This window comes from Sapajus apella, unplaced genomic scaffold (assembly GCF_009761245.1).
Source record: "Sapajus apella isolate SASKATOON/1434 unplaced genomic scaffold, GSC_monkey_1.0 scaffold74, whole genome shotgun sequence".
NCBI classification, from domain to species: Eukaryota; Metazoa; Chordata; class Mammalia; order Primates; family Cebidae; genus Sapajus; species Sapajus apella.
Window position 1 is genome coordinate 6,902,150 of NW_022437014.1, and position 19,385 is coordinate 6,921,534.

The 19,385-nt window shown below is 44.6% G+C and overlaps 2 pseudogenes across 1 annotated transcript; both read right to left on the minus strand.

The window, feature by feature from the left end:
• Positions 1-9,952: 9,952 nt before the first annotated feature.
• Positions 9,953-10,810, minus strand: LOC116532165 (annotated as a pseudogene). Its single transcript, XR_004260734.1, has one exon. The product of XR_004260734.1 is annotated as a 40S ribosomal protein S3a pseudogene (transcript).
• A 4,429-nt stretch (positions 10,811-15,239) lies between these two features.
• LOC116532166 lies at positions 15,240-15,680 on the minus strand (annotated as a pseudogene).
• Positions 15,681-19,385: the final 3,705 nt, after the last annotated feature.

Here is a 19,385-nt window from a genome sequence, read left to right on the forward strand (position 1 = left end):
ACACACACACACACACACACACACACACACACACACACACATATACACGTTAATGACAGAAGGAAAAAAAACAAAAACAAAAACCTCTCTTAGAGAATTGTCCTGCTTCCTTCTAATAGGTTGTATGCACTGTCTAATTGAGTATCCTTTCTTGCTCTGGCTGCCAGGAAGCTCAGAGCCTAATCTGATGCTAAATCACAGTAATTCTATTACATTTCCTAGTCAATGCTTGCTTCTTCCTCCTTTCCATGGCTTTGCTTTTCTAATTTTAGTTGAATGACTTTATTGTTTGCCTTTATTGTAAGTTACTTCAAATTCTTTTCAGAAAGAGGTGCATATAAAAAAAAATTTAACAGCTCAATTCTAAAAAGCCATGGTTGGCACCACTTGCTCTTTGTAATAGCCTGGGAGGGCCCCCAAAGTGGCCTGGTGCTTTATCTTTACAAACACATGTCAGCCAGAGCAGCGGTGCTCACCGGAGATCTCGGGAGACAAGGGCAAAAATCACCCGTCATTTTCTACTGAATGGGTGTCTGGAGGACCATTCAGGCTCCTAGTGGCTGGATTTGGTGGGGAGGATTAACGTGGAGAGCCCTTGGAAAATCAGCATTGCTCCTGCCTGCCCCGGCTATTGTTCCAGAGGTGAGTGTTCTATTTTGAAGATAGAATCTCTCTCCTGCCTGGCTCACAGCCCTGCAAGCTTTGGATGCAGGGCCCCATGCCCTTTCCCCTGACTCTGGGCCACAGGCCTCTCCAGCCAGCCCTCTGTGCCAACTGGCAGAGGGTGCTCTTGTATAGCAGATCTGACTCCCTCCCCACGCCTGAGCTTCTGATGCCTTTCTGCTCTTGCCTGCTGTCTCAAACTGCTGGGGGCCCAGAAACCCTCCAAGCACAGAGGGGAGGAAAATTGCTGTTTTTCCCTAAAGGCTGGCCACGTCTCTCCCCAAAACCACTGCTGAGCTGGTTTCATTTACCTTGAGACTCGTGTGCCCCTCTCTCCCTCTCTGTACCCCAATTTTCCCCAGACTGAACAGAGGCTGTATATGCGTTAGGGGACTTGGGAGTTCAGCTTGCTTATATCATATCACACATGTGCTCATAAGTGGATACGAGGAGGCAGAGAGAGAGAGATGGAGAAAGGAATGGGAAAGAGACCGCCTTCTTAGAGCTCGGCAATAATAGACTTCATGATTTAATTGGAAATTTAGTAAATCTGCTAAAACATTTAGTGGTTTAAATTTTTCCTGTTCTGCAAAGAAACAAAGGCTTCTGGTTTACTCTATCTTTCAACAACTTTAATTTCATTTGTAGATTATGGATGGAAGTAGCATTTCCACTTGATTGCATACTGGGCATTAAGAAGACAAAAACCTTCATTGTTTGCAGTCCTTAGAATTTTTTTTCCAGACATTAAGCTGTAGGTGGCATTCTTTATACCTGACATCAGAGCACTTTTGTCAGGCGTTTAGTTGACAGGATTTACTGCAAGCCCGTCCTAGGTGTGTGAAGCAGGGAAAACAAGAAAATATTTCATTCAGGTGGACAGAGAGAGAAGCGCAGAGTCCGATCAGGCTGATCGGGTAACCGCTGCTTTTCAAACTGTGTAATTAAAGATCTTTGGAGTTCTTCGAAGGGAATTAATTAGTAGAGAAAGGCTGTTTTGTTTACAGTCTTTATTATCAACATAATCAAAAGCGAGTCTTGTTATTGGTGGCAAATTGGACTGAATTCTCCCGAAGCCAAGAAGGCCTCCTGCAGCGCTTTTCTTGTTTTCCGAGGTTGGCTCCATCTGCAGTTAACTTGCCCTTCGGTGTTGGGGACAGAGTGGGACGCAGTGCACTGAGGATGGAGTAGGGGAGGGGCACACTCAGTATTGTCAAAACACCCTCGGCCTTGTTCTCATCACTAATCACCCACCTGTGCGTGGTGCGGCAGTGGGTTGGGATTAACGTTTAGGTTCACCTGTGTGCATGGCTTGTTCATGACTATGTTCTGAGGTCTGAACCGTGCACCTGGGAAGCCCTAAAAAGATCATCTGGTAACATGCCACAGTGGATGTCATTGTCCCCGCCTGGTGGCATCAAAAATACCTGCACTGCTTCATAATAAATGCAATTTCTGGGTCCCACCCAGTCTGGGACCTCCTGGGATAGGGCTCAGGAATCTGTTATTAACTCACTACCCAGGGGCTTCTGATATGCAGCCAGAACTACTGATCTAAATTATTTGGTAACCTAGGACATGAACATGAAAAGGGGAGAAAGGCAAGGTACCCAAGAGATGAACTCAGGCCAGAAAAGGCCGGTCACAACACATTAGACCCACGGCCTCCAAACAGAGACTAAAGCTGCTAGGCAGCAGGACCAGCTGACCAAGTCCAGCAAAAGACTTGAAGGACTATCCTGTGCACCTTGGCTCAGCAACAAGGGCCATTCCCCAAGCTGAGAGAGACTGCATGACAGCTCTAGCCCCACTGCCTATGTTCCCCCCAGGATCCCATTTTATGGTGCCAGGAAATGTTCCAAAGGACCCACAGATTTAGGGGAAGGAGCCCTAGTTGATCATATGATTATCCAATGTGTGACAAGTAGGTCTCAGCGGAGTCTGGGTTTAACAGGCCCAATGTGATCTGATGATCTATGTGAGAATATTCTGGAGCCTATCTTGTCTTAGTCATGTTAAGCACTGGGACACATTTTCCTCAGTTGTTCCCAGTTGGTCTTTACTTGGCCACCTATGCAATCCTTACCCACCATGTTCTCTGGATTTTATAGGAGATCTAGCCGTAGGCCCTTAGTTTCCACTTCTTTTTTCTTTTTCTTTGAGATGGAGTCTTGCTCTGTCGCTCAGACTAGAGTGCAGTGGCGCAATCTTGGCTCACTGCAACCTCCACCTCCTGGCTTCAAGTGGTTCGCCTGCCTCAGCCTCCCAAGTAGTTGGAATTACAGGCACCCACCACCGTGCCCTGCTAATTTTTGCATTTTTAGTAGAGACGAGGTTTCACCATCTTGCCCAGGCTGGTCTCGAACTCCTGACCTCGTGATCCACCCGCCTCAACCTCCCAAAGTGCTGGGATTACAGGCATGAGCCACTGCCCCCACCCTTAGTTTCCATTTCAATGAAAAGCTTATATTGTAAAATGTAAGGGTGGGGGCATTTAAAAAATGTTTTAAACAAGTAAAGGGGTTTAAGGTGAGGAGTGAATGTTCTTCCTATAATGTCATCCTTTGGAGATAATCCCTGGTAATGGGGTCAACTACCTCATTTAAAGATGTGGCTACTAGGCTTCCGAGAGGTGAAGTCAGTCATTCTGTGGCAGAGCAAGGGCAGGGGTCCTGACTCCTTTGCCCAGTGCTCTTTCCACCCCGTCCTCTGTGCAAGAGGCCTCTCCTAGCACCTCAGGCCATTAGGAGCTTTTTGATGCCATCAGCAGAGAGGTGACTAACCCATTCCCCATGTTCTCAAAACCTGAAGCCATACCTCAAACCCAGATTCTTCCACATTACAGGAAACGTGGCTGATTCCTCCTCCCTGGTCTTTATAGCCACCCGTTCTCCATCACAAGGCTTCATTTTTCTGAATCCGGTTTTCAATGAAAAAAGCAGAATTGTGCAGGCTTCATAATGTTGGAAAATGCCTTGGGAAGAGTCAAGAGGTCGAAGCAGGTTGAGTTATGGCCCTAGGAGAACCCACTGGGCTATTCTGAGAGTTCTCCTAATGGCCTTCTCACTTTTCCCTAATATTCCTGGAGACTCAAGCCTACCTGTGGTTGTCGTATTTTTCTACAACATACAGTCAAACGATGGGGTGGAGAACGGGCGGAGCTGTAGAATTAAATATCCTCAATTCCCAAGTAATGGGGGAGAGTCTGGAGCAGTTTGGTTATAGAGGCAGCACTAGCAACACCACCCACAGCAAACGTAGAGGTTTAACAACCAAGGTGGAGGTTTAAGTTTCAGCATGTGTTTTGTTGTTCACTAGACCTAGTGAAGAGTCACACTTAGCCTGTTCACAGTATGTGCAGAGTCCTAGTACAACAACAAGTATCACTATATTATCCGGCATGCATTAAGTGTTAGGCATCAAACATAGACCAGGCATCAGGATTGGTGTTTCATGTAAATTACTGCATCCAGTCTAGTCTAGAAGGAGGTGGTGTTATCCTCTCCATTTTATAGATAAGAGATTGAGGCCAGGCATGGTGGCTCACACCTGTGGTCCCAACATTTTGAGACTTGGTAAGCCCAGCCACCTTTGGGGCAGGAGGATTGCCTGAGCCCTGGAGGTCGAGGCTGCAGTGAGCCGTGATTGCGCTACTGCACTCCAGCCTGGGTGGCAGAGTAAGACCTGTCTCAAAAAAAAAATAAAAAAATAGAAATTTAGACTCAGAGAAGTTATCCAAGGTCACACAGCCAGTTGCCAAGAGAGGCAGATTTCCAATCCAGGTTGATGTGATTGCAAGCCTGGGAGTTTATAAATATAAACGCAGACCTGGTGTCAAATCTTGGCCTATATTCACTGCATCCTGAGACGCAGCTTGTCGAGGAAGGTAGGGACAGCTAAAGCGAGGACTGGTTTTCCACTCTGCACCCCAGCAAGTGGAGTCTGAGTAGGGCTGTCCACAGCTGCTACGTTGGGTAGAATTTGCGGGGAGGATACCATATTCCCTGAAAACACGACAAGTGCAGACTCAGCTGGGTGTAGGAGTCTGTTATTCAGCCTGGCTGATTTATTTATTTTATGTTTAATCCCCTTTTCCCCTGGAAAAATGATCTCCACCTCTTTTGAAACCCTTTGCCAGTAGTTCTGTTGACTGTAGTAATGTATACTGACCACAGCAATTGATAAAGAAATAAAGATTTCTGTCTGATCTCAGGGTGGAAGGAAGCTGAGGGGCTGCTAATCACTAAGAGGGACCCAGCCAGTAGTTCCAGAGTAATTCCAGAGTAGCCAAGAGGCCAGAGTGGTGGTTTTTTTTTTTTTTTTTTTTTTTTTTTGCCATTTTAAAATTCACATCAGTAAAGCTAGGTTCTCCATGTGCCTCTCTGAGAAACCTCTTGCTTTTTAAGCTTAGTCTGAATCTCCTCTGTATTTGCCATGCCATTGTTGGAAGAGACCTTAATTTTCATTCTTTTCTTTTCTGTGGGCCCCTTCCTCCTCCCCAAATGTTTCAGCATCTGTTAATCCCAGCTGGAAACCTCGGCAGATAAAAGCCGTGTTCTGTGTAGATTGCTTCCAGAACAAATACAGGGTGGTAGATAATTCAGCATTCGGTTTCAGGAGGGTTTAGTGTGGGGGCTGCAGAGGACAGCACCTCTTCCTCATAAGACATCCAGTGAAAGCCAAAGGAAAGTAATTCCCAAGCTCAGATGGAATGCATGTAGATCAGGTTCATTTCCAGAACCGCCGCTGCCTGCATTTAGGTGATATTAGAAGCCACCATGACAGCAAAGTAGTTTTATGCATAGCGGCTTAGTGAACACTTCGATAACTAGTTTAGTGGAGCTATCAGGTTGAAAAATACCAAGTCACAAAGTTTTAATGAAACTAAGTGTGGATCAACGTATCATAAAGAGCATCCAGGACTACTTAAAAGATCCTTGGGTGAAAATTAGAATGGATCTTCGGGATTTATTTGGCAAAGCTGTCTATTTTGACCTTTTCCCGTTTCATATTAAGGCTACTGAAAGCGTGTTTTGTTTGGCTCAGGCTGGAGGGGGACAGCAGCCATTGGTGCCGTTACAGTGATGGTGCCACTGAAGTTTAGCTGCATTAATTGACTGATAAGGGCCTGGGCATCGAATAGCAGAGAGAAAGGCCATCGGAGATTTTCTTGCTTTTTTTCTCTCTGCACTTCATTTACATCTTAAGCCATATTTTGGTGATCCAGATTTGAATAAAGCCACAGCTTAAGCAGTGATTAGATCTCAATAGCTTGGATTTCTATGAAATTGCTGCATTTTTACTAGATGTATTTAGAAATACTGGTGAAAACTGACACCTTGGGTAACTTTATCATTTAAAACGGAGCTCCGGGTGGATAAAAAACCCCAGCTAAAATGGGGGTATTAGCTGCCAGGCCTTTGACTCAAGTAATGTCAGGGGTTAGAATTAGACAAAAGCCAAGCTCAGCATGACTTGGACAAGAAAGAACGCAGATAAGTCAACCTACCACCTTCGTATGAGCCTACTCTCCCCAAAAATGTTCATCGAAGCAGTGATCCCATCACCTGAAGGAAAATAAGGAAGCCACAATGAATATATAATGCAACAAGGAGCTTTTTTTTTATTTTGAGATTTTTTTTTTTTTAATCGTAAAGCAATATTTTTAACTCTAAGGTTAACCTGCTAATCCCTAAGCTGGTGATATGACAGTGTCAAATGTGATGGGATTTTGTGATTCTCATTATTGTTATGTATTGTTCTTTCCCTGGTATTCCATATTAATATTTATAAATGCCCTTTTTATAGAAACAAGAGGACCAAAACCCATTATTAAATTTTTAAAATGGACAAACCTCGCATCCAATATAGTTGATTACAGTTTAGAACAAAAAGGATTTCGTTCAGTAGTAATCCACTTCTTGTCTCTCATTGTTGTTGATTTGTGTAGACAGCAGAGCTCCTGATGTTATTTTTTTTTAACTACTGTTTGCACAAAGTAACATCCAAATGACAGGGAATAACAGAATATTGATTGCACTCCACAAGGAGGCGGCGGAAAACCACCCCGTGCAGGTAAGAGGGCATAATGGAGAAAAGGTGAGTGCTTCAAGTGCGAAAGTCACCCACCAAGAGCAACGGCAAGATGAAAGAATCGATTAAAATTTTTAAAAGAGGAGATTGTTCATTCAGTTGTTTTCAAGTGCCTCATTTTACTTGACAAGTGGCCTCAGAAGGGTTCAGTGGACATCCATGTGTGTGAAGGAGGAAGTCTCCATAATAGAGGCGAATCCATCATTTCCATGCCCTATCTATAGAGGAGGGTCAAAATTGATGCCTAATCTACCCAGTCCATTCTCTTTTAGCACCATGGGATGCAATCCAGGGTTAAAAAGGAGGAAAAAATTCTCTTTGCTTAGAGACATTACTATGTTGCAAGACCTAGGTAGCCAAAGCCTTCAGCCCCAGTGAGGAATATTTATGGAAGGAAGATGTCTTATGGCTGACTGGCCCTATCACTCCCTCTGTCTCCAATAGGACCTGCATAATTCATTGTAATTAGCAGGAGTGTGTAGGAATAATTAGTTGTGCTTTGGGGGAGGGGGTGACTGAGTGGTCTGGTTTTGCAGAAGAGAAGTCAATGAGGAGCAAGGGTAATATTTCTGCTCCTGAAGCCAAGAACCCAAAGCAGTGATAACAGATTGTTAGAAATATCTCAACTCATCCTTTGGGAGAGAAGATTTTTTTTTGTTTTTGTTGTTGTGTTGTTTGTTTTTTCCTTTTTAAATAAAGACGGGGTTTCACTATGTTGGTCAGGCTGGTCTTGAGCTCCCGACCTCAGGTGATCCGCCCGCCTTGGCCTCCAAAGTGCTTGGATTACAGGCATGAGCCACCACGCCCGGCCAGGAGAGAAGATGTTTTCATAGGGGATATCTTTATTCTTGTTTATAATTTTTCCCCGCTACTCAATACCTAAAGCCAGGGCTTCAGAATCAGACCTGATTTGAGTCCTGGCTTTTACCCTTCAAACTGTGTGATCAAGGGCATGTATTATTTATTTATTTATTTATTTATTTTTGAGATGAAGCTTTGCTCTTGTTGCCAGGCTGGAGTACAATGGCACTATCTCGGCTCACTGCAACCTCTGCCTCCCGGGTTCAAGTGATTCACTTGCTTCAGCCTTCCAAGTAGCTGAGATTACAGGCATGCACTACCATGCTCGGCTAATTTTGTATTTTTAGTAGAGATGGGGTTTCACCATGTTGGTCAAGCTGGTCTTGAACTCCTGACCTCAGGTGATGCACCCACCTCGGCTTCCCAAAAGTGCTGGAAGTACAGGCGTGAACCACCATGCCCAGCCATAGGCATGTTATTTGGTCAAGTTTCTTTGATTATAAAATAGGGAAACTGGCACCTACTTCATACTGTTGTGAGGATCGAATGAGAGAACTCTATCTTGGACAGATATAAGTCCAAGACTGCTTCTGGCACACAGTAAGCATGCAAGAAATGGTAGCTCTAATTAATAAATTTATGACTTGGAGATTGGAAACTCTGTTTCTTTGTGGATAATTGTATCTGTTTTTTTCCCCTCCTTGCTTGAAAATTGCAGCCCATGCATATGGCTTTTTGTAACTCTAGGTTTGCACATGCAAAAAATAAACCAAGTGGGATATGTGGGGGCCTGGGTTGCTTGACGAATTCCAGGCTATGTTTGGCCTTCTGCAAGATAGTACTTGGGCATTTAGTTTTAAATACATCTAAGGTGTTTTCCGATACCAATAAGGAAAGAGAAGTCAGTATTGACGGCTAGTGATTCTGACAGTTATTCTATTAGAGTGCAGAGTTACCGCCACAGAGGTAGTGTCTCAGCTCCCAGCTGAGTAGGATTGTATGTTCAAAGCAGCAACGGCGTAATCCAATTCCAATGAAACCCAAGTTTGGTGGAGCAATGAGAAGGCTATTCATTGTGACCAATCTTTATAGAAACTGGCCTTGCCTTCTGGGGAAATGAGTCTTATGTTTCAAGCATGTGTCATGGCCTGGGTTTGCAATGTGGCATTAGTTCAGAAAATATGCGAAGGATGAAGGCTTTTCAGACTTCTCGAAATCTTGTCAGTCTCCCCGTGAAGCCTGTAGTGCTCTGCTCTCTGTAAGCATCTTCGTTTGAGTTTCGCCTCGAGGGACTCCTCCTGAGTATGGCTGGAGAGCTTTGCCACAGGTGCATCTCTCCTTTCCATGAGGACCTCTAGGCCGCCTTCACACGCTCCTCGGGCAGCTGGCGATCTGAGTCAGTCTCACAGGCTCTCCCTGTCTTCCCCCTTCCACCACTTTCACTGCCCCCAAACGGTTTCTCTCCCACTGACTTATCGGAATTTGCCTGTCCTCTGGTCCCTTTCCTCGGGAGGACCCTGAAGGAGCAAGCCTGGCACTGGAGTGGAAAGCCCAATAAATGCCTGATCAGAATTAAATACACATACTCAGTAACTGGCACTAGCCTGGTGGAACAGTAACTTCTCCTCAGATAACACTGCCTTTATGCCAGGCACCTTGGATGCCCTTTCGTCCCTTGACTCAGGCCATTGTGAACTGCGGCTGTTGCTGCAGCAGCCTCCTGTGCAGTTGGAGCCTGACAGCTCCTGCTCCCACCCCCAGACTTCCGTCTCTCCACAGCCCTGGTGCATGCACCCAGAACCCAGCAAATGTGAGACTCAACACCCCAGAGCAAACGTTGACTGAAGGATGGGAGGGCCAATGGGAAAACTTCCCTCTCCCATGCTTTTCTCAGTGGTTCCTCAGAAAGCCGCCCTAGGGAACTTGTCCCACTTGCCCATGGGAGTAACCAGCTCTGTAATCCACCCCTAAGTTGGCTTTCCTTCCTGCTTTTTTTTTTGATGGACTCTTGCTCTGTTGCATGGGCTAGAGTGCAGTGGAACAATCTCAGCTCACTGCAACCCGTGCCTTCTGGGTTCAAGTGATTTTCAGGCCTCAGCCTCCCAAGTAGCTGGGATTACAGGCATGTACCACCATGTCTGGATAATTTTTATTAATAGTAGAGATGGAGTTTCACCATGTTGGCCAGGCTGGTCTTGAACTCCTGTCTTTGGCCTCCTTATAGGCGTGAGCCACCGCACTCGGCCTTTGGTTCTTCTTGATTCTCTCACATCAGAACCCTAGGAGGGGTCGTCAGAATAAACCACTGACACATAGGCTCTGGTCTCAGACCGTCCTTTTTGGGAGAGGCCAAGGTAAGGCCTTCTTTTAAACAGAGGACTTTTTTTTTTTTTTTTTTCCACAAATAAGACTTTTTATTTGCCACTATTTTAAGTCTGAACTTTAAACAGATTCTTGGACTGGTGGTTCATATCCATCAACTCATTCAACTTTAGCACCTGTCTCGTCCCCAGTGGCTTTTCCAGCACCACTGCCTTCACCATGAAGCTCCATGAGTTTTCCCAATTCAAACTTGGGCTTCGGCAGCATTTTTACTTTTCTAACAAAGACATCATGAGAGGATAAAGAGACTGGCAAGCCCTTTCTATGTATTTTCCAGGGCTGTCTGGAATCAGTTTATTGACCACTTCTTTCAAAGTCATTTGTCTGTACCTCCTGGGTCATGATTTCCATCATCTTCTTCCAGATTTGGTGGACCTGTTGGTGCTGAGTGTAAGAGGTCTTCCCTATCTGATTGCATTTTTTAGTCAAACCAACACAGGACAGACGAAGTAAGTGACCAGTGGTAGTCTTTACATCAACATGAGCTTCAATCATTGTCTACCATTTTTTGACCGTGGAGCACATTTTGTCACGGGTAAGATCCATGCCATGGAAGTTAGTCAGGCAGTTTTTGCCCTGAACATCTTTAGTAATCAGCTTGAATTTCCTAATCGCAACTTCATCATTCTGCAGATCAGCAAGGCTAACTTCAAACACTCGACCCTTGAGGCCATCAGATGCAATTTTGGTTCCTTGGGTCCTGGTGACTAGCGTCTTTCCAGTATTTCTTATATTGAACATAGCGGGTGCTTTCACGTCATACCAATCTTTCTTAGAAAATGGATCAACCACTTTCTTCTTGGCTCCCTTTCTGCTGCCTTTCTTAAGGCGCTTGTTCTTGCTGACCGCCATGGTGCTGCTCAGAGAGCCAAAAGGCACAGAGGACTTCTTCAGAAGGCTTTATATCTTCATGGGTGGAACAACTTCCATACTGCAGGATACGTGTTGGGGTGTGCACTTCCTCCAAGCCCCCAGAGCTACCAAGGCACAAGCTCCCATGGCTTTTGTTCTGCTAGATTGTCAGGACCTACTTATTTATCTCCCCCGTTACACTAAATTCAAGGGCAGTGTCTCTTCTTTCTATATCCCTGTGCCTAGTACAGTGTCTGGCAAGCAGTAGATCCTTTAAAGTATTTTTGATGAATGAATGAATGAGGTGAAAGCAAGTGAACCATGACTGTCCCCATACTGGATATTATAGTTAACTATTTACTTAAACCCCACCTACATCCCAAAATAATGTAAACATAATCCAACATAAAAATAATATAGGCCGGGCACAGTGGCTCATGCCTGTAATCCCAGCACTTTGGGAGGCTGAGGCGAGCAGATCACCTGAGGTCGGGAGTTCAAGACCAGCCTGACCAACATGGAGAAACCCCATCTCTATCAAAAGTATAAAATTAGCCAGGTGTGATGGCACATGCCTGTAATCCTGGCTACTCAGGAGGCTGAGGCAGGAGAATCACTTGAACCCGGGAGGCGGACGTTGTGGTGAGCTGAAATTGCGCCACTGCACTCCAGACTGGGCAACAAAAGTGAACTCTGTGTCAAAATAAATGAATAAATAAATAAAATAATAATAAAACAGAATTAAGTTAAATTTTAAAGGAAGAAAGAAGAGACACACAGTCTCCTGGATATTTCCCCCAACACACACACAGAACGCTAACTTTCGCCACTGCATGCCCGCTTCAGTGGCGGTCTGCATTATCATCGTGGTTGGGCCCCTTGCAGTGGCTACTGAGCAGTTGCACTCACCTTGGTCCCCTTCTCCTGCCTTCCCAGGTGACCCTTTAGGAATCTGCATAGATTTTCCCTCAGAGATTCCTCTAGGGGAAGTGTAAGGGTGTCTTTTTTTTTTTTTTTGAGACAGATTTTCACTCTTGTCACCCAGGCTATATTGCAGTGGCGCTATCTTGGCTCACTGCAACCTCCACCTCCTGGGTTCAAGCAATTTTCCCACCTCAGCCTCCCAAGTAGCTAGGACTACAGGTGCATGCCACCATGCCCAGCCTTTTTTCTATTTTTTGGTAGAGACAGGCATTTCACCATGTTGGCCAGGCTGGTCTGGAACTCCTGACCTCAAGGGATCTGCCTGCCTCAGCCTCATAAAATGCGAGGATTACAGGCATGAGCCACTGTGCCCAGCTGGGAGTCTTATGTCATGGACATGAAGATAGAAAGGATATAACCTTTCTATGAGGTTTTAGGACCATTCAGATGCAGAGTGAGTAGGCACACAGTGTCCATGTTTCACCTTAGCTTCCCATAGTAAGAGACCAAAGCATCTTGGGAAGCTGGCACCAAGAGAAACTTATTAAAAGTGTTTTGGGATGTCAAGAAGCTCTGTTCATGGAAGATAGTGTGGCAATTTGGAAGACGGTGTGGTGATTCCTTAAGGACCTAGAAATAGAAATTCCATTTGACCCAGCAATCCCGTTACTGGGTATATATCCAAAGGATTATAAATTGTTCTATTATAAGGACACATGCACGCGAATGTTCGTTGCGGCACTGTTTACAATAGCAAAGACTTGGAACCAACCCAAATGCCCATCAATGATAGACTAGACAGGGAAAATGTGGCATATATACACCACGGAATACTATGCAGCCATCAAAAACTATGAGTTCATGTCCTTTTTGGGACATGGATGAACCTGGAAACCATCATTCTCAGCATCACACACTGGGGTCTGTATGGGGGGGAAATAGGGGAGGGACAGTGGGGGGTGGGGAGTTGGAGAGGGATAACATGGGGAGAAATGCCAGATATAGGTGATGGGGAGGAAGGCAGCAAACCACACTGCCACGTGTGTACTTATGCAACAATCTTACATGTTCTTCACATGTACCTCAACATCTAAAATGCAATTAAAAGAAACAAAAAAGAAGCTCTGTTCCAGTTCCCCCTTGCCCTCTGGAGCATCACATGCAACTGCAGTATCACATGGGAAGTTTTTCTACGACCAGATGCTGAGACAAGCGGGCAGGAGGCAGGACCTGTGGGAGAATGCAGCTCCAGGGACCGAGCTCCCTCCAGAACCAAGAAGGTGCCACACCTCAGTGTTGTCTCCACAGAGGGGAGCCAGAGTCTCCTGCTGGCTTCTGTGGGGTCTTAAAGAGATAAATACTATAAAGCATTTAGAACAATTGGAAGTTTTTTTTTTTTTTTTGAGACGGAGCCTTACTCTGTTGCCCACACTGGAGTGCAGTGGCGTGATCTCTGTTCACTGCAACCTCTGTTGGGTTCAAGCGTTTCTCCTGCCTCAGCCTCCAGAATAGCTGGGATTACAGGTGCCTGCCACCACGCCTGGCTAATTTTTGTATTTTTAGTAGAGACAGGGTTTTATCATGTTGGCCAGGCTGGTCTCAATCTCCTGACCTCAAGTGATCCTCCCGCCTCAGCCTCCCAAAGTGCTTGGATTACAGGCATGAGCCACCGAAAGTTTATTTTAAATTTAGTTTCCCATTTAATTCAATGAGATTTTATTATTTTTTTCAAGACAGGGTCTTGCTCTGTCACCCAGGCTCATGCAGTGGCACGATCATGGCTCACTGCAGCTTTGACCTTTGGGGCTCAAGTGATCCTCCCATCTCAGCCTCCCAAGTTCCCGGGACTACAGGCATGTGGCCTCACGCCTGGCTAATTTTTAAGAAATCTTTTGTAGAGATGAAGTCTCACTATATTGCCCAGGCTGGTCTCAAACTCCTGGACTCAAGCAGTTCTCCCACCTTTGCCTCCCAAAGTACTGGAGTTACAGTAAGACACTGTGCCTGACCCTAGATGAGAAACTGACCTTTTAGCAACATCACTGCTACAGGGGTCATAGTTGTAGAGGACTTAGTTTAATCTTGTATTGCTAAAAGCCATGATTTATGAGTTACGATGCTTTCGATTGTAAGTGACTGTATTGGTCAGGGTTCTCTAGAGGGACAGAACTAATAGGATATATGTATATATGAACAGGAGTTTATTAAGGAGAATTGACTTACACAATCACAAGGTAAAGTCCCACAATAAGGAATCTGCAAACTGAGGAGCAAGGAAGCCAGTGGAAGATCAGCCTGAGCCCCAAAGCCTCACGACTAGGGAAGCTGACAGTGCAGCCTTCAGTCTGTGGCCAAAGGGCCAAGAGCCCCTGGCAAACCACTGCTGTAAGTCCAAGAGGCCAAAAGCTGAAGAACTTAGAGTCCGATGTTCGAGGGCAGGAAGCATCCAGCACAGGAGGTAGATGAAGGCCAGAAGACGCAGCAAGTCAAAGACCTACGTTCTTCTGCCTGTTTCATTCCAGCCACTCTGGCTGCTGATTAATTGGTGCCTACTCAGGTTGCGGATGGGTCTGTCTCTCCCAGTCCACTAACTTAAATATGAATCTCTGCTGGCAGCATCCTCACAGACACACCCAAGAACCGTATTTGCATCCTTCAATTCAATGAAGTTGACACTCAGTACTAACCACCACAGTAACAAACTGCAAATCAATCTGAACAATAAGAAAAGTTATTATATCACATAACAGAAAGAAAAGAGGTACGGTAAGTTCCAGAGCTGTTGATTCAGCAGCTCAAAGATGTCATCAATGATCCAAGACCTCTCTGCTCACCCATCTGAAGTAGCCTCACCCTGGGGCTAAGAGTGTGATGGCTGTGGTGTAGTGTAGAGTGAGATGGTTGAAGACCTAAAATCCAGAGGGAAACGTGAAACTACCGCTTCCTGTGGTTTCTTTTAGGAGAGGAAACTTTCCCCAAAAGTTCCCTCATCACATTGTTTTGTTTTTTTATTGTTGTTTGTTTGTTTGTTTTTTGAGAGGGAGTCTCTCTGTCTCCCAGGCTGGAGTGCAGTGGCACAATCTCAGCTCACTGCAACCTCCACCTCCCGGGTTCAAGCGATTCTCCTGCCTTAGCCTCCCCTAGTAGCTGGAATTATAGGCATATGCCACTGCGCTTGGCTAATTTTTTTTTTTTTTTTTTGAGACGGAGTTTTTGCTCTTGTTACCCAGGCTGGAGTGCAATGGCACAATCTCGGCTCACCGCAACCTCTGTCTCCTGGGTTCAGGCAATTCTCCTGCCTCAGCCTCCTGAGTAGCTGGGATTACAGGCATGTGCCACCATGCCCAGCTAATTTTTTTTTTTTTTGTATTTTTAGTAGAGACGGGGTTTCACCATGTTGACCAGGATGGTCTCAATCTCTTGACCTCGTGATCCACCGGCCTCGGCCTCCCAAAGTGCTGGGATTACAGGCTTGAGCCACTGCGCCCAGCCCGCTTGGCTAATTTTTATATATTTTTTTCATGCTAAGTTTTATTGTATGCTGCTGCCAGTGTATATAAAACAATTACCCTTGTGAAATAGAAATTCATGAAAATTCAGAGAGGTAGATGTTAAGGACTGACAGAAGTAAGAGTTTGTATATTATACAGCACATGTGTTAGAGGGATAAACTTTTGCACAGGCTTCAAATGTAGCTCTCTTGAATATTCACTGGATCCTAAGAAGTGGTTTGGGAAACCTTTGAAAGATTCATCTTACTATAAAAAGGAACAGACTTTCTGGGGTCTGAAGGGATTTGTACTTGAAGATATCCCAGTCAGCAGAGGGTCGTGTTGAGCATTCTGCAGAGAGAATTGTTTCAAGTCTGTAGCTGCCTGGGAAAGTTTCCCGTGGTTGAGCCTGGCCTCCACCTGGAGCTGTTGAACCACTTTCTTCATAGCAGCAAGGCTGCAGGAGCCAGGCATGGTATAAGGCAGGGCCGGGCGGAATTCGTGGGTCGGCGGGTCATGGGCCGTGGGTCGGCAGGGCCTGACAACTGAGGGGCGCCTAATTTTGGTATTTTTAGTAGCGATGGGTTTCACCGTGTTGGCCAGACTGGTCTCGAACTCCTGACCTCAGGTGATCTGCCCTCCCAAAGTGCTGGGATTACAGGCATGAGCCACTGTGCCTGGCCCCTCATCAGATTTTATCTCACATTTCATTATCTAGAATAAGGTCATAGCTTAAGCTAAATTGTGCTCTAGTAAGAAATACTCCTCAACTATCAGCAGTTTCAGATTGCAAAGGTCTATTTCTTGCTTCATGCAAAGTATGTTGTGGTTCCAGAGACTTTCTGGGGCAGCTCACTCCGTGAGTTGACTCAGAAATCTTGTGGACACCTGCATCTCCATTCTTCCACAATCCTTATGGCAGATGGGGAGTGATGGAGGGTCTCGTACAACTGTTTCATGCTGAATCCCTGAGTGACCCTTGTCATTTTTGTTCATGGCTCATGAGTCATATGGCCCCATTTGATTTCAAGTACATGGAGAAATATTGTCTTCCTATGTCCTAAGGAAAGACATTAGAATCAGATGTGGAGGACACTGGAAAATCACCATCCCTAATCCTGACCAGTCACCCAAGAAGGTGGCGGTAGGAGGGTCGTGGAATAAGATTAGGCTACTCTTCTAAGGTGGGATGAATGTTGAGGAATAAATCATAAATCCACTCCAGGTGGTCTGACAATTAAGAAAACAAATATAAGCCTTTTAGATCTTAGAAGATGACACAAATGAAAAAGTAGTTTACTCTGTATTGCCCATGTATTGATTACCCAATCTCTGATTTGATCATCAGAAAAAAGAATGACAAATCCAGTCACCTGTGTTAGACTCTTCCCTAAACACACTACCACTCACCACCTGAAAAGTTCCTTCTGCCTAAACAATTTGAATTTGGAGACACAGATGTTCCATACAATATCAGGGTTCATTTTATTTGCACATCACAGTTTAACATTTGAGGGTTCATAAAATGGTTTTTGATCCTGCAGAACAATCTTTATTAAAGTAAAACTCTATTCAATCTCTAGCAATCAAATTCAGTCTCAAATATGAGGAAGAGATTAATGGGCAACTTTTGGAAACTCTTTTCCTACAAAACCAATGCAGGACACTTAAAAGCGGGGGAGGGGGGGCGTTTCTCATGGCCTCTCAATTTCTCAAAATGAAACCTGGCTGCTTCTTCTCTAAAAGGTAGCCTCTGCCACATTTGAAAAACGATTTTTTTGGTCTTGGCCATTCAGTGACCAGCTGCATCAAAAATCCCTAGAGAATTTTAAACCTCCCTTCTTCACCACCATACACACACACACACACACACACACACACACACACACACAGAGTAAATAAATAAATATAAGTGGAAGAAACTGGAACCTAGAGATTCTGCTTGAGTGGCTCTAGTATGTGGTTCAGGAACCTGCACTTTTAAAAAGACTCTCAAATGATCATGATGTGCTTCTGGTTTTACATCCCAGCTGTCTGTCAACAGCCAAAGGGTCTCTTATTGACAGTTATTTTCTTCACCTGATGGTTAGTTTATCTAACAAGTCGTGGTTCTCATTAGGTTGTTAGGGCAACAGAGTGATCTTTGTTGAGCCTAATAGAATAATAAATCCAGTTGGCCGGTCACTTTATTGTGTGCAAGTCTAGTTGTTTGTTTCTTGACACTATTCGGATGAGTCGGATGTGGGTGTTTCTGAAGGAAAAATAGATCCTTCTCTCTGGTTTGACTTTGTGTAGAATGAATTTTAATGTAACTGAGCCCACCAGTACTATAGCTTTTTCTCTTTATAAATGAAAGTGGTTGCCAGTATTCTTGCTTGCCTTTTACAGTAGCAAACATTTAGTGATAAAAAACTTGCTTCTATTCTCTGTATGTCAGTTTATTCATCTGTAAAGTAGAGACAATAATGACATCTATTATTATAAGGGATTGTTAAAAATTAAACAAGACAGGCCGGGCACAGTGGCTCACACCCATAATCCCAGCACTTCGGGAGGCTGAGGCAGGCGGATCGCCCGAAGTCAGGAGTTTGATACCAGCCTGGCCAACATGGTGATACCCCATCTCTACTAAAAATACAAAAATTGGCCAGGCATGGTGGTGGGTGCCTGTAATCCCTGCTACTCAGGAGGCTGAGGCAGGAGAATCCCTTGAACCTAGGAGGCAGAGGTTGCAGTGAGCTGAGAACACGCCACTGCACTCCAGCCTAGGTGACAAGACCAAAACTCTGTCTCAAAAAAGAAAACAAGACAGAACAGAGTACCTGGACATAGACCCGCATACACATATATCCAATCAAATTTCGACACAGATGCAGAAGAAATTCAATAGAAGAAAGAAAGCCTTCAACAAATGGTGCTGGAGCAATTAGACATCCATAGGCTGGCTGTTCCTGATACAAAGATTAATTCAAAATGGATCACAAACTTAATAAATGGGAAAACTATAAAACTTCTAGAAAAATACAGGAGAAAATCTTTAGGCTCTAGGACTAGGCAAATAATTCTGATACTTGACACCAAAAACACGATCTCTTTTAAAAAAAAAAAAGATACATTGTACTTAGTAAAAATTTAAATTTTCTGCTATGAAAGACACTATTAAGAAGATGAAAAAACAAGCTACAGAGTGGGAGAAACTATTGAAAATCACTTATCCTACAGAGATAAGTAATATCCCAGTATCTAGAATAGAAAAAGAACTTTCAAAACTCCACAGTAAAAGCAAACAACCAACCAAACCATTTTCTTCACCAAAACGAAGAGCAGCATTACAATAGAAAATGGGCAAAAGACATGAAGAAACATTTCATCCTACAGGATACACAAATGATAAACAAGCACATGAAACCATATTCAACATCAGCCATTAGGGAAATGTAAAATACAATCACAGTGAAATACCAGTATATACCTATCAGGATGACTGAAATAAAAAACAGTGACAACACCAAATGCTGATAAGGATGTGGAGAAACTGGACAGATGAGACATTGCTGCTGGGCACGCAAAGCAGTTCGGCAATTGCTCAGGAACCTAAACATGCAACAATGACACAACCCAGTAATTGTATTCCTGTTTGTGTGTAGATGTAAGTATTCACTTCCCGGGGATAAATCCCCAGGAAGTGAATACTTACATCTACACACAAACCTGTACACCAATGTTTACAGAAGCTTTATTCATATAGTCAAACATTGGAACAGGTGGATGGTTAAACTGTGGTACTTCCGGACCACGGAATGCTACTCAGCAATAAGGAGGAATGAACTGTTGATACATATAGCAATCTTGATGGATCTCCAGACAGTTATGCTGAGTGGGGCGGGGATTGGGGGAATAACACAGCACATGCTGCATATTTCCACTCATACAACATCAAATTCAATGGCCAGGCGGGGTGGCTCACGCCTGTGATCCCAGCACTTTGGGAGGCTGAAGCGGGCGGATCACCTGAGGTCGGGAGTTCGAGACCAGCCTGGAGAAAATTTGTCTCTACTAAAAATACAAAAGTAGCCAGGCATGGTGGTACATGCCTGTAATCCTAGCTACTCGGGAGGTTGAGGCAGGAGAATCGCTTGAACCCAGGAGGCGGAGGTTGTGGTGAGCTGACATCGCACC